Here is a 16,578-nt window from a genome sequence, read left to right on the forward strand (position 1 = left end):
GATTATTCATTTCTTGTCAATTTTCAGGAAGCAACAGAGACCAAGATACTTAGTGCAAGCCACAGAGCTAAAAGTAATGATGAAGTAACTATATATGATACGAGGAGGCCAGGAGCAAGAGAGCTTTCCAAATCTGAGCCTCATGCAGGGGTTCCTGTGGTCAGTTCTCTATGACTTTAAGTCTGACTCACATATTTGATGTGCAGTTAATTCTCTATAAACAAACAACCTGTTTGATATGCTTTGGCTGTGTCCCCACTCTGATCTCATCTTGAATTGAAACTCCCACAATTCCCATGTGTCATGGGAGGGACCTAGTGGGAGGTAATTGAATCCTGGGGGCAGGTCTTTCCTACATTGTTCTCATGATAGTGAATAAGTCTCACAAGACCTGATGGTTTTATAACGCGGAGTTTTCCTGCACAAGTTCTCTCTTGTCTGCCACCATGTAAGATGTGCCTCTCACCTTCGGCCATGATTGTGAGGCCTCTCCAGCCACGTGGAACAGTGAGTCCATTAAACTTCTTTATCTTTATAAATTACCCAGTCTCAGGGATGCCTTTATCAGCAGCGTGAAAACAAACTAATACACTGTTTTGACCAAACCACGGCAAAGAATTAAGTAACCACCCCCAGAGAAGTTGCCCAAGGCTTGCCTCTGCAGATACCCCTACCATCAACTCCTGCCTCTTGTGAATGATCACACTGCTCTAGTTTTTTTTTAATTTCCACTTTTCAGAAATTCCAGGCTGTCTCAAACAAGGCAACCTAACAACTTTCTCCCTATAGAAAACTTAACCTTGTCATTCTCCCACTTCTAAATCTAATTCAGAATTGCTTTTCTGGTTTTTACAACTCTTCATTGGTTTGCTCTCCCTGCATATCCAAATTCATTTCTCCTTATCTTCATCAATCTGTCACCTTCAACACCACCCGTCACTCCACTTCTTGGCTTTTCAGGCAGTTACTGTTTGAATGAGAAGATTGAAAATCTCATTTCTCACTTTTGAGAACTCTTACAGGAACATATTGCAAAGCCTCCCTCACACCCAAGAGAGAGGAAGAGAGAGAGAGCATGACACCTCACAAAGAATGTCTAAAGTGGGAGTAGCCCTAAAATAGAGTACAATAATAAACTGATGCTGCTGTGCTTTCTTTAAAAAAATGAAAACAAAAAACAAAGCAAAATCTCACAATGGAACTTTCCTTCAGTAAATGAGTTATTATCAAAGTATTCAATTCTAGAAAAATCCCACAAATTGCTAAATTCTCTTTAAAAAAATATAAATAAATAAAAAACCATGCCGTTCAAACCTCTGCAACAAGCCACAAGGGAAAAAAGGCTACAAAGACAAAGCCCCATTCTCATTTGGTACCAGTGCTACCCTGGTATGTGTTACACCACTGAAAAGACTTGTTAACTCAAACATCTGTTCTAAGGCACCCTTCACCATCAGAACTGGTACTCCATTCATATTCCTTCCTTCCACAGGTTTGACAGATGGATGAATTCCTAATGGCCCCAGATAAGATTCAAATAGTTGCAATAACCACCTCCTCCTTAGTGAACACGACTTTCCCCCCAGGTAATAAAATGGAGATAATGGTAGAGGGGTGTAAAATAACATACATTGGGAATCTAGGTTCAAAATCCAACATTTTCCCTGCCAGCAGGAACACCAGACGGTGGTGTCTTGATCCTGCCATGCACATATTCCATGAGTGACAACAGGCAATGAGATGTGAAGGAAAAGAGAAAGATGTGCCCACCAGCTCCTTCCCAAAGGGCAGCCAAGTGTTTTATTTGAACTGCCTTGTGGCTTATTGGAGTCAGAACTGCATGTTCCGTAGAAAACTGTCAGCCACCAAGTTAGGATCTTTACTGATTATCACCGAAGGTCTTTTGTCTTTGGAATGCAATGAAAAATAACTCCCATAAAGGAAGCTGGTACAAGCTGGGAAATGCAGGCTACTATATCAGAGTCATGTGGATAGATGTGTTCTGCTAGCAGGCTTCCATTTTACTCTATAACAGAAAAGAAAGATAAAATTTCCAGGAAAAAGAAATGAAAGCTGCTGCCAGTGGAAAGAATGTCTACCACCAAGTCAAGTAGGCTGGGGTCTCCACTTACAGATGGTGATTACCATAGACTATGGATTAAACCGTGTCTGCACATCCACACCAGAAGTCTCTACAACTCGATTTGGTCCCCATGGTCTTTTCTTTTCTTTTTTGAGATGGAGTCTCACTGTGTTGCCCAGGCTGGAGTGCAGTGGCGCAATCTTGGCTCACTGCAACCTCCGCCTCCTGGGTTCAAGCAATTCTCCTGCCTCAGCCTCCCGAGTAGCTGGGACTACAGGCGCCCGCCACCACACTCGGCTTATTTTTTTGTATTTTACTAGAGACAGGGTTTCACCTTGTTGCCCAGGCTGGTCACAAACTCCTGACCTCATGATTTGCCTGCCTCGGCCTCCCAAAGTGCTGCGATTACAAGCCATGGTCTTTTCTTACACTATAATCTTCCAATTTTGATTTTTGCTCTAAGTTGGCATAAGATTCACATATCTAAGGATGTCAGATTGTAAGTATAGAAATGAATGTCATTCTAATTTGTTTCTGTGTATGAAAGTTAATGTAGAATGAAGATGTATACATCATGATTAAAAGAGACTGTGAAGAATATTTTCTAGTGAAGAATTTGCTTCCTATAGTTTTGTGGCCTCTGGTGTTATAATAGAGGGTAATCCACTTATATATTTTCATTAAAATTTATTCATAGTCTTGTCATGTCTTTTTTCATAATGTGCCAATATTCTTGTCCTATCCACTATCAAAATGAACTTAAAACATTTATTTTTTAAAAGGTTGCATGCTATTGACTTTACATGTTTTCTGTTGGTATATTTGTCCTCCACACCCTCTTTTCCCCTCTTGTCAACTGCAATTCCTATTCACATTTGGCTTTGCATTACATTTTCCCCAATTCTAACATTCCCATTTGCTTTCTTTCCACTCTCGTTTCATTGCTAATTCTCTGGAGAGAATGAAATTCTATTGTTGTTATTGTTATTTTCTTTTTTCTTCTAAAGATTGGAGAGTAGAGCTCATATTTGCGAAATGACTAGTTCCATAAATATCAAGAAGTGAGTAATAAGTGGAAACTGTTCTTGGAATCCTAACTCCTAGGATGTGGTCTATTTTTAGTAGACCACATAATAAATGGGCGGAGACCAAAAATCCAAGTGCCTTGAATATTGGGGGTGAGCTGAAATCAAATCAGGTTTCTTTCTGGTAATTGATTATAAAGTAATTTCATCCACAATGACAATGAATTGATAAGTCAATTTGAGAAATATGTTATTAACTTATTTTTATAATTAAGAAGCTCTTAACAGATTTCTGTAAATGCTACAAAAATAAAACTCCAAAAACAAACATAGTTTAATTTTGTTAATAAGATATAGCTCTCATTTAAAAAAAATTTTTTTTTGAGACAGAGTCCAGCTCTGTTGCCCAGGCTGGAGTGCAGTAGTGTACTCTTGGCTCACTGCAGCCTCCATCTCCCAGGTTCAAGGGATTCTCTTGCCTCAGTCTCCCAAGTAGCTGGGATTACAGGTGCCCACCACCATACCTCGATAATTTTTTTGTATTTTTAATAGAGATGGGGTTTCGCCATGTTGGCCAGGCTAGTCTTGAACTCCTGACCTCAAGTGATCTGCCCGCCTCGGCCTCCCAAGGCCGGGATTACAGGAGTCAGCCACTGCACCTGGCCTCATTTAAAAATTTTTTTTAAAAAGGTAAAATTGGCCTCTTAGCTAAGTGATTATTTATCTTGCAGTGTGAAAGGACAAGAAAGCTCTACCGGCACAGGACTTAGCTGCTGCTGACCTCCTTTATGTTATCAGTGGACAAAAAGGCTGGTTAAAACTTGCTTTGATGCCAGGCGTGGTGGCTCATGCCTATAATCCCGGCACTTTGGGAGGCCGAGGTGGGCGGATCACTTGAGGTCAGGAGTTCGAGACCAGCTTAGCCAATATGGTGAAACCTCATCTCTACTAAAAATACAAAAATTAGCCAGGCCTGGTGGTCGGTGCCTGTAATCCCAGCTTACTCAGGAGGCTGAGAGAGGAGAATCGCTTGAATCTGGGCGGCAGAGGTTGCAGTGAGCCAAGATCGCTCCACTGCACTCCATCCTGGGTGACACAGCAAGACTCCATCTCAAAAACAAACAACAACAAAAACACACAAAAAAAAAAAAAAACAAAAAACAAACAAAAAAACCTGATTTGATATAGTTTCCTGGTGATTTTTTGTTTTGTTTACTGCTGAGATTTAAAATGGTTGCTTACCTTAAGAGACAGAGAGTATGCTTGTAAAATTTAAGTGCAGGACCAAAACATGGACCCAAGGGAGCGGAGGGTGAGCACACAGGAGATCACAGCTACTCTCTGCTGTGTTATAGGAGAGGGTAGAGCCAGCTGGCAGACAGCAGGCTGGAAGCCAGCAGTTAGAAGCAGCAGCTGTGGGTGACCTCGTCTGGGAGAAATGAGAAGGATCCCTAGAGTGGAGAGATGTGACGACAGTGCTCATAAAACCATTGTTGCCTTTACTGAAAGAGCAGAAGTCAGGTGTTCTCAGATATTAGAGGACAGACAAGTCAGGTGAGCTGCTTAAAAATTCAAATTCCTTGTCCTACTTCAGTCTTGAGGCCCGAAAATCTTTACGTTACACCATCAACACGGATGACTCTGAGACAGCTCTTTCAGGAACCACATTTTAAAAATCCCTGGACTAAGGTGCAGCATCTGTGAAAATAAAACACAAAGATCTGTAACAATTTTGCAGGCGATCGGGCTACATATTTCTACTTAGGGATTTGGCTTTTGTTTAACCCTTTTTAAAAGTCTCACTTACCCATGAAATTAAATTACTTCAGGGTTATTTAATTAAGTAAGACACTTCCATTTTCTGATATTCTGACCTCTTGTCAGACAATGTGTCCCCATTTGGAGTGTTCTAATATAATCTTTATTTTAGAAGAAACTATGCTCTTTGCGCAGTTGTTTCTATTTGTTGCTGTTTCATTCTTTAAAAATAAAACCATACTGAGATAAATGCACAATTCCTGCTTCTCTCAGTTACCTACCCAGAAATAAAATAATTCTAGCTGTAACTGAGTCTAAGTTATGCCAAGCCTGTCTGGTAGCCACTGTTTGAAATGCCTGCATAGAGCCTTGAAGGAATTCATTGTTCTTCAAAGTGCCAGCTGTACATACTGCGATTTCCTGCATGGCTTCTGCCACTCAGGAATGCTGCACCCTGGTGGTTCTTTAGGGGTGTCCTTTTTCTCAATTGCTTCATTGTGGGTCCCATAGTGTCTGTCTGAAGATGTTCCACCACAGCTCAAGAGCACCATCTTGGGATGCACATTTTTGCAACAGATAGAGGACTTGAGTGGCACAGAATTCCATAACTTGCTAGAGGCAAGTGCAGTAAACCTAGAACAAAAAATCAAAAGAAAGAAAGAAAAGGGGCAGTGAGGCAGTTACTTTAACCATGTGCATTAGCTTGGCAACACCTCTTAGAATTTTTCTTGGTAGGAGATGCAGACTTTATCCAAGAAAGACAGTGCTACTGCCTTCCACAAAATTTGTATTTTGCTATTGTTGTCTGTAGGTCAAGGTCACAGTCAACTTTGAAAGAATCGGCTATAAATCTAATAAGCGGCAAAGAAACTTAGAGGGCTTTATGGAAAAGTAAGTTCTTTTCAGATATCCTGCAAAAATGTGCTGGCCTTAAATCACCGATGGCATTGTAATATTTGAGATATGCGAGAAAATCATTGAACTTTGGGACCATTTTCAGAAAAACAAAAATATAAAAGTACTTTTATTTTCACATCTCTAAAGTGAATCATCAGTCAATTATCATGTAATCTAAAGGTCTGACAAATTGGTCCTTGCACCTTGGATATATGTGTTAGAAATTCTGTGATGGAGTCTCATTTGGCCTTTGCTTTTTCCAGGCTAGGCTTTTCAGCACTGATGTCTTATGCTGGATCTCCCTCAGCTGCCCACACACCCCATGGAAATGGGACAGATGAGGCAGTTGGTGGATGGGGGAAAGAAGAGTGAGACTAATAAGAGAGACCAGACTGGGAGAGAATTCATGTTTTTCCTCATGGTAAGTAGAGAGCTTGATGTATACGCAAATTCATATACATTTCTTTAGGTTGCCATAGACACTGATGCCAATATTCCCTTTTGTCCTCAAATTCTCTCCCTGAGCACAGGCAGACTATTTAACAATGTCAATGCCAATCTGTGTGTGGAACACCAACTACAAAAAAAAGTTGGATGGCATTAATTTCACATGTGAAGTGGTCTGAACAATGCAACTAGGAGTTAAGAAAATGCCAATACCGGCCAGGCGTGGTGGCTCACACCCAGTAGTTTGAGAGGCCAAGATGGACGGATCACCTGAGGTCAGCAGTTCGAGACTAGCCTGGACAACATGGTGAAACCCTATCTCTACTAAAAATACAAAAATTAGCCGGGTGTGGCACACATCTGTAATCCCAGCTACTCGGGAGGCCAAGGCAAGAGAATCGCTTGAGCCTGGGAGGCTGAAGTTGCAGTGAGTCAAGATTGTGCCACTGCACTCCAGCATGGGCGACAGAGCGAGACACCATCTCAAAAAAAAAAAAAAAAAAAAGAAAAAAGAAAAGAAAATGCCAGTAGCATCTCTCAGCCTCCCTGGTGTCTAGGCTGCTGTGGAAGAATGAGCAGCCTCTCTTCCAGAAGCTTGAGGGGAACTGGACTGCTAGGGGAGAGGCAGGAGAAGAAATTTAAGGCAAGAAGTTTGAGGATGTGAGGAAATCAATTAGGTATCAGTTAGGGTAATGCTAGACAAACGCTCACGAATAAGCCCTCACATTTCAGTGGTTGTCGTCACCCCCAGGTTAAGAGTCCATTGCAGGTGTTCTTCATTGACTGCAGCTTTTTTCCATGGAATAGTTCGGAGATCCAAGCTCCTTCCATCTTGTGGCTCTGACTTCCCCTAAAGCTACAGAATCCTTCCTATTCAGACAGGGGAAGAGAGCAGAGAAAACAATGATGCTTTTAAAAAAACCAATCTGTTAGGTGACATAAATCTCTTTCTCATTTCATTGATGAAAACTAGTCACATGGCATAATCTGGATGCAGGAAGGACTGGAAGATGCGGTTCCTGGCTGGGCAGCCAAATTCAACTGACATATCTACACTGTGAAAGGGGATGCTGAATTTTAGGGGACAGCAGCCATCTCTGCCATGTAAAGTCCTGATAAGGCATAATAGACAGGACTGAGAAGGAAACCAGCAGAAGAAGAAACAGAATATTATGGAAACTGGACAAAACAGTTAACTAAAAGGAATTGCATTTGTCTCGTAGCCTGGCATAACGAAGATGAGATGGATGATTGAATTAATTATCTTTGAAATTTGGGGGTAAGGTAGTCTAAGAATTCAGGCATAATGAAATTAGGAGGCTTTGTTCAGTGTTCAAATGGGATATAATCAAGAACCAGGCCAAGTGTGGTGGCTCATGCCTATGTAATCCCAGCACTTTGGGAGGCCGACGTGGGTGGATCACTTGAGGTCGAGTGAGTCTGGCCAGTCTCGAGGAGTTCGAGACCAGTCTGGCCAACATGGCAAAACCTCATCCCTACTAAAAACACAAAAATTAGCTGGGTGTGGTGGTGTGCACCTGTAGTCCTAGCTACTCAGGAGGCTGAGGTACGAGAATCTCTTGAATCCAGGAGGCGGAGGTTGCAGTGAGCCAAGATCATGCCACTGCACTCCAGCTTAGGTGACAGAGCAAGACCCTGTCTCAAAAACAAAACAAAACAAACAAACAAACAAAAAACAAGAACCAGTTCTGGGGTCTCCAAACAAAAACTTTCTTTCCAAGTTATTGGAGGACAAGGTGAGATGTTTTCTAGTTGTTCATGTCCCAAAGAAATTTGCTGTTTCTCTAGCTGGAACACTTGGGCTTTTGCTGGTAGAACCAAAAATAACTCTAGAGGAGAGGTGTTCACTATGTCTGCAATGAGGGAAATGTTCTATATCTTTACTGCTCAATACAGTAGCCACTGGCCACATGTGGCTATTGAGCACTTGAGATGAGGCTAATGTGTCCAAGGAAATTTTAAGAAGTTTACATTTACAATTAAGTAACTACATGTGGCCAGTGCCTACCATTTTAGACAGCTCACCTCCAGAGGGATGTAATGGGCACCTCTTGTATCATCTGCCCAGGCCTCCCCTTTCTCTGTAAACTGACACCTTCTTCTACAAGCTTCCTTCAGGTGGCTCTGAACAGCCAGGTTCATAACGTTTTTCCTTTTCACCAGTCATGGTTGCTTAACCCTGGGGTGATCACTATACCAACATTTTAGACAGTCAGAGTCTCTTCACAGATGCTGGGAAAATAACAGAGCAGTCAGTCTCTCTGCAGGTAGATTCAGAAGCTGTTGGTAGCCATATTTTCTGTATGGGGATTCGAGAAGCAGAGGATGCCAATCTGCAAAAAGAGATGAACGAAGCACACATGAAGAGAACAATGAGGGGAAAGAGAAAGCTAGAATTCTGGCTGCTATTCTAGCCCCTGAGTCCATACTATTTCTAAAACAGGGCTGCAGCTGACCCTCAGGGCATGATGGCTTATGTCTATAGACCCAGCTACTCTGGAGGCTAAAGCGGGAGGATCTCTTGAGCCCAGGAGTTTGAGGCTGCAATGAGCCATAATTGTACCACTGCTCTCCAGTGTGGGTGACAGAGTGAGACCCTGTCTCTAAAATTAAAACAAAACCAAAAACACATTAACTCAGTTTGGAATGTCTGACTGCCATCTCTACCTATCAAAATTCTACCAATATTTCAAGGCCCATTTCAAAGGCCATCTCCTCCTCTATCCTATTTTTCCTTCTATTTTAGTTTTTGACTACTTTGAGCACACGGCCTTCATTGTTTTATAATTGTTTATAGATGGTTTGTAGGTGCAATACTCCAAAACCTTCTCCAGACACAATTTTTTATTAATGCAGTCTAAAATGGCATTCAATTTTCTGGTAGCTACTTCATATTTTCATCTCATATTGAGTTTTGTGGTCAATTAAGACCCTCAGTGTCATAATTCTTGAGGAGTGAGGCCAGAGCATGCTAGGTCCTCACTGGCAGGCTGCTGAGGAAATGGAGGAGGGAACAGAAGAGTACAGCACAGGGAACTTCATACCAGTCTGGAAGTACTAACGGCAATGATATCTGCTCATGGTCTGTGAAAGATTTAATACTTTAGTGGTGTTCTTTATACCTTGATTAATTTTTTGTGACTTACAGATTTCTAACAATGCATAATTATAGAATCACTCTTTTAAGTTTAAAATAAAAAACAAACACTGGATTGGTTTAGGTGAGAGGGAAACAGCAGCAGGTAATTTGGGATGGTCACAATATCTGGAGTCACTTGGCTAACTATTCTGTGGTCCAAGGTCCATTAGAGTTGTACAAAAATCTAGCCAATAGCTAATGAGGCTTGGGGAAGGAGCTCCAGGCCTGGACACCTGAGAAAGGTGGTTAAAGACAGGATGGGCCCTTTGGGGCTCAGTGTACAGGTAAGTTAGGTAGTAGAATCATTGGCTGCAGAGCCAGACAGACCAATATTCTTGTCCTGGGAGGGACTTGGAAGAAGTCACTTCACTTCTCTAAGCCTGTTGTCTTATCTGTAAGATGAGGAAAAATTGTCTTTTGTGGGATTGTTGTGAGATTACCTGAAGGGGAAAATATATACCTGCCCCACAGTAGACACTGAATATATCACAGGTAAGGGCTTGGTGGGCTGTATGTTCTGAGTTAGGCTGGATTTCAGGCAGAACCATGCTCAGCAGAGGAATCAGAAATCAGTAAAAGAAAAGAGGCTGACAGCCAGGTATGTAGGCTAAAGCAGGAGAAGTTAGAAACTCAAAAGGAAAATAGAAAGCTTACGGTAATAAGATGAATGGCAGTTCCCCCTAGCTGTTTGATACTGTTTGGCTGTGTCCCCACTCCAATCTCATTTTGAATTATAGCTCCCATAATACTCACATGTCATGGGAGGGACCCAGTGGGAGGTAACTGAATCATGGGGACAGCTTTTTCCCTTATTGTTCTTTTTTATTTTTATTTTTTAATTTTACTTAAGTTCTGGCATACATGTGTAGAACATGCAAGTTTGTTACATAGGTATACACGGGCCATGGTGGTTTGCTGCACCTATCAACCCATCATCTAGGTTTTAAGCCCTGGATACATTAGGTATTTGTCCTAATAGTCTCCCTCCCCTTGTTCCCCACCCCCCAACAGGCCCTGGTGTGTGATGTTCCCCTCCCTGTGTCCATGTGTTCTCATTGTTCAACTCCCACTTATGTGTGAGAACATGTGGTGTTTGCTTTTCTGTTCCTCTGGTAGTTTGCTGAGAATGGCGGTTTCCAGCTTCATCCATGTCCCTGCAAAGTACATGAACTCATTCTTTTTTATGGCTGCATAGTATTCCATGCTGTATATGTGCAACATTTTCTTTATCCATTCTATCGTTAATGGACATTTGGGTTGGTCCCAAATCTTTGCTATTGTAAACAGTGCTGCAACAAATATCTGTGCATGTGTCTGTATAGTAGAATGATTTATAATGCTTTGGGTATATACCCAGTAATGGGATTGCTGGGTCAAATGGCATTTCTGGTTCTAGATCCTTGAGGAATCGCCACACTGTCTTCCACAATGGTTGAACTAGTTGACAGTCCCACCAACAGTGTAAAAGCATTTCTATTTCTCCACATCCTCTCCAGCATCTGTTGTTTCCTGACTTTTTAATGACTATTATTCTAACTGGCATGAGATAGTATCTCATTGTGGTTTTGATTTGCATTTCTCTAATGACCAGTGATGATGAGCTTCTTTTCATATGTTTGTTGGCTGTATAAAAGTCTTCTTCCGAGACGGGCGGATCACGAGGTCAAGAGATCGAGACCATCCTGGCTAACACGGTGAAACCCCGTCTCTACTAAAAAAAATACAAAAAACTAGCCAGGTGAGGTGGCGGGCGCCTGTAGTCCCAGCTACTCGGGAGGCTGAGGTAGGAGAATGGCGTAAACCCGGGAGGCGAAGCTTGCAGTGAGCTGAGATCTGGCCACTGCGCTCCAGCCTGGGCAACAGAGCGAGACTCCGTCTCAAAAAAAAAAAAAAAAAAAAAAGTCTTCTTTTGAGAAGTGTCTCTTCATGTCCTTTGCCCACTTTTTGATAGCGTTTTTTTTTTCTTGTAAATTTGTTTAAGTTCCTTGTAGATTCTGGATATTAGATCTTTGTCAGATGGATAGATTGCAAAAATTTTCTCCCATTCTGTAGGTTGCCTGTACACTCTGATGATAGTTTCTTTTGCTGTGCAGAAGCTCTTTAGTTTAATTAGATCCCATTTGCCAATTTTGGCTTTTGTTGCCATTGCTTTTGGTGTTTTAGTCATGAAGTACTTGCCCATGCCTAAGTCCTGAATGGTATTGCCTAGATTTTCTTCTTGGGTTTTTATGGTTTTAAGTTTTATGTTTAAGTCTTTAATCCATCCTGAGTTAATTTTTGTGTAAGGTGTAAGGAAGGGGTCCAGTTTGTTTTCTGCATATGGCTAGCCAGTTTTCCCAGCACCATTTATTAAATAGGGAATCCTTTCCCCATTGCTTGTTTTTGTCAGGTTTGTCAAAGATCAGATGGTTGTAGGTGTGTGGTGTTATTTCTGAGGCCTCTGTTCTGTTCCATGGATCTACATATCTCTTTGGGTACTAATACTGTGCTGTTTTGGTTACTGTAGCCTTGCAGTATAGTTTGAAGTCAGGTAGTGTGATGCCTCCAGCTTTATTCTTTTTGCTTAGGATTATGTTGGCTATATGGCTCTTTTTTGGTTTCATATGAAATTTAAAGTAGTTTTTTCTAATTCTGTGAAGAAAGTCAATGATAGCTTGATGGGAATAGCATTGAATCTATTAATTAGTTTGGGCAGTATGGCCATTTTCACAATATTGATTCTTCTTATCTGTTAGCATGGAATTTTTGTCCATTTGTTTGTACTATTCTTGTAATAGGGAAAAAGTCTCATGAGATCTGATGGTTTTATAAAGGGCAGTTCTCCTGCACATACTCTCTTGCCTGCCACCATATAAGACATGGCTTTGCTCCTCCTTCGCCTTCCACCATGATTGTGAGACCTTTCCAGCCATGTGGAACTGTAAGTCCATTAAAACTCTTTTTCTTTATAAATTACCCAGTCTTGGGTATATCTTTATTAGCAGCATGAGAACAAACTAATACACTACTGAATCATAAATACTGATCCAACAATCAATTTTCAGCACCTCTGATATGTGATCACTCTGCTGCAGCTGACACCAGCGACATCTCCAGCCCCTCTTGGCTTCTGTGCCTCCGTTGACACCATGCTTCCCCGTGGCCTCCTCCTACTCCAATGCTGCCACAGTTTCCTCTCCAACAGGCACTTCTTCACCTCCTCTTATAAACACTGCTGTTCCTTGCAGTTCTGTTCTGGGCCTCTTATCTTCCCACTTCACACATTCTTCCCCAGTGGTCTCATCTACGTACCTTTGATTGGTTTTCTACTATTTGCTACTGACTTCCAGATCTTATATCCAGTTAATTACTCACAACTCAAAACCCTTCAAAGTTCTCTTGGAACCTTGAGAGTAATTTGCTTTGGAACCCAGTTATGCCTTTAATCTTCGGCCTGCCACCTCCATGTTTTTCCTGAACTAGACCTCTGGCTCAAAAATGACCATTGCTATGGTTTGAAGTTTCTTCCCTAACCCTCCTTATTCATATATTGAAATCCTAACCCCTAAGGTATCAGGAGGTGGGGCTATTGGGGGGTGATGAGGTTATGAGAATAAAGCCCCCATTAATGGGATCAGTGCTCTTATAAAGGGTATTCCAGTGAACCCCCTCTCCATTTTGACCATGTGAAGACACAGAGAGAAGATGGCTGTCTATGAACCAGAAACAGGCCCTCACCAGACACTGAATCTGCTAGTGCCTTCATCTTGGACTGCTCAGCCTTCAAAACTGTGAGAAAAACTTTCTGTTATTTATAAGCTATTCAGTTTATGGCATTTTGTTATAGCAGCCCAAACAGACTAAAACAACCATTGAGCATCTAAGTCATCACCACAATCGCTGTAATCAATCCTATTATATTGCCAGCGTTTTTAAAATTGGTTATCATGACCCATTACTAGTTCTAGAATTAATTTCGTGGGTCACAATTGACTTTTTAAAGAATAGAACAAAGAATAGAATGGAATGGAACAGAAATAGCAGAATGCTTGCCTCCCTAGTAAGTATTGTTTTAAGATTTTTTAGTGTGTGTGCATTATGTTATAATAAACATTTTATTTTTTTATTGTGGCTCATAGACAAAAGTTTAGTACCCACTGGATTAGACCTCTGTGTCTTCCAGAGCATCCTGAATCAAATTATAAGAAACACAATTTGGAAACTAAATTTTCTGGGTTCAGTCACAGGTTCTGGTGCTTACTAGCTGTGTTTTCTTGGGAAAATTACTTAACCTCTCTATTTCTCAATTTTCTCATCTGCAAAATGGATTTAAAAATTGTATATCCTCATGGACCTATAGTGAAGATTAAATGAATTAATACAGTTCTTGCCTGACATGGATGAATGCTTTCTAAGTATTGTCTACTCTTAAACAATAAAATATCTAAATACTCTATTAAAGTTATCAAAATCATGAAAGTACATGAGAGATACTGAAACATAAGCATATTGTATATAATACGAAAATAGAAAAATTCATCAGATTGCTTTACCTAAAACAATCGCACTTTGAAAGACTTTACATTCATTCAGTGCCCTTTCTTGGTTTGGCACTCTTCTTCACCATTTTAAGGATTTTTTCAATCAATTCTTTTGAGGACATTTTGACTTAATTTTTATAAGTCTAATAAATGATTATCAGATTTGGATTTTATTTATATCATGTGGGCATGGAAGTTTTCTATGCATTATCCATGCTCCCTTCTTCCTTCTTACCCTGATATCAGTAAGAGATATACTTCTAGTCTACACATCCCCATACTTCTGGAAAGGGACTGTATCCACCACCTAAGCCAATGCTTCCAGCTTTTTTTGTGTGTGTGTGTGATGTGACAAAAAAAATAGTGCTTGTATAGCACTGTAGGATAAAAGGAAGAGGCCGCTCTGCTTGGAGATGACTGGTCAGATGTGACAGTGGCTTTGGGGCAAGAACAAATGGCAGCCCTAAGGCCTGAAGGGATCCATATCTCTACATGTGCAACCCATTCTCAGCGTAAGATGGAAACCTCTGTATTCTAAACCAAGAAGTGCATGTCTTTCCCATTGCCACAATTACCAGTTCAGCATGGGCCCATGATCAAGTCTGGCCAAGGAAACTGACAAGAACAACTTAGACCCCATCATATCTTCCTCTGTCTTACTAGATGAGAAGAAGGACGACCATTGCCCTAATTGATGCCAACTTTAGGATGACACTAACTCTGTGGATGGTAGAAAATGTCATCTAAGGAACCTGGCTCTGACAAAACTGCAGAGCTGCTGCATCAGCCAACCCTGAAGTCTACCCTATTCTAGATTCCCTGTTAAGAAGATAATAAATGTCTTTATTGCTTAAGCCATTTTGAATTATGATTTCAGTTACATTCAGCCCAAAGCATCTTAGCTGATTCAATGGCTTGTTCTGTTTTATAGATTTTTCAAAACTGCAATTCACAGAATTATATTGTACTATGAAATATAAAGTATTACATACAACTTTGATAATTGGTGTTATGGACCACAGAGCACAGATAATCATAAGTGTTTAAATTTGGGGTTTTAGTCTCTTCTCAGACCCCCATTAACCCTTCCTTGGAAAAGCTTATTGCTAACTAGAGGTTTTTTGCCCCATCTATACCTCATTTAGATTCTTTAGCTTTTTGGTGGAATCAAAAAGCACTTCCCTAAGTCTGGGTAATTTCAACATGTAAGCTGCTGGAAGCCAAAATGACACCTACCTGCGTAACTGCTTTTTTTGGTAGTCCATAGGGAACTCTGGCACAGGAATTTTATATTTACTATAAAAAGATTTAAGTTCATAAAACAAGTAACTGTGGACATGTGTATTAATCCATTTTCATACTGCTATAAAGAACTGCTCGAGACTGGGTAATGTATAAATAAGAGAGGTTTAGTTGACCCCACAGCTCAGCATGACTGGGGAGGTCTCAGGAAACTTATGACCATGGTAGAAGACAAAGGGGAAGCAAGGCACCTTCTTCACAAGGCAGCAGGAAGGAAAAGTGCTGAGCAAAGTGGGGAAGAGCCCCTTATAAATCCATCAGATCTCGTGAGAACTCACTCTATCACAAGAACAGCATGGGGGAACCACCCCCATGATTCAATTACCCCCACCTGGCCTCTCCCTTGACAAGTGGGGACTATGGGGATTATAATTCAAGATGAGGTTTGGGTGGGGACACAAAGCCTAATCATATCAACATGTGAGCCCCAGTGCCCTCAAAATGGCCCATAATTGATTGTGCTGGCTTTCATAGTATGGCCATCTTGAATGTGTCAAAAATCTACAACTGCCACAACTAGGAAAAGGCCAGGGCAAGCACCATAGGAGTTTTTTTGTATGTTGGCCATTGCTCTCCCAGCTGTTCTTCAGGCGGCTATCTGGCATCATCCTCCAAATGTATTGGCATCCATGGAGCAGAAGGCCTGGAAACTCACAAAAACCCCTGTGTGGCCAGCATTTCAAAGCCCCTCCTAACTGACAGAGGATGGACAATGGGTTCTAGCTCCTGCTTGTGTCTCAGCAGGCGAGTGTATGCCAAAGGAGAGGAGTGGACTTAGTTTACAGAGCCCTAAACAGTGGTTGGGACAGTAACAAAGCAGTTCTGAAGATCCCAACCACATAGCTGCCCCTACATTTTTAGGCAGCTTTGAATGACAAATGGTAGCAAACTCACATCTTCGGTCTTGCAATCACTGTAGAGGAACTCCCTCCGTCTTCTCTGCCACTGGAATTCATCTAGAAGAAGCACATCTAGCTATGAGTAGGGGTCACTGGATTGGCTAGCCTATTCTTACAAACTCCCAGACTGCTTTTTGTTTGTGTGTCTAATATTAAAAATATTAAGGAGCTGAAGAACCTTGGCTGCTCTGACCCCTGGACTTCCCTTATGCATGAAGAACTTCCACTCCTAACTCAGCTGTTTGAATTTAGCATCTACAGAGCAACTCCCCTTGGGGAAGGATGACTGAGATAGCACAGGTTCTGGGGGCCCCTTCATGAGAACCTCTGCATTTCCATCACTTGAAGATACAGGGAGGCCAATCCTCTACCTATTCCCAAGGCCAGTTCCAAGTTCTTGTCCCCAGGGTGTCTGACGCTTCTTTGAGGAAAACTTAACATATGTATTTGTTTCAACTAGGGTATGCCCTGCCCTTTTGCACAGTTA

The 16,578-nt window shown here is 41.4% G+C and overlaps 1 long non-coding RNA gene across 1 annotated transcript; it reads right to left on the bottom strand.

Moving 5' to 3' along the window:
* Positions 1 to 709: 709 nt before the first annotated feature.
* On the bottom strand, positions 710 to 5,639 carry LOC126952255 (uncharacterized). The gene is made up of 3 exons (XR_007724829.1): positions 4,912 to 5,639; positions 4,351 to 4,806; positions 710 to 967 (listed from the first exon to the last, which is right to left on the bottom strand). It is a non-coding gene; the product is annotated as an uncharacterized LOC126952255 (long non-coding RNA).
* Between the last annotated feature and the right edge of the window lie 10,939 nt (positions 5,640 to 16,578).

Source organism: Macaca thibetana, chromosome 4, assembly GCF_024542745.1.
Source record: "Macaca thibetana thibetana isolate TM-01 chromosome 4, ASM2454274v1, whole genome shotgun sequence".
NCBI classification, from domain to species: Eukaryota; Metazoa; Chordata; class Mammalia; order Primates; family Cercopithecidae; genus Macaca; species Macaca thibetana.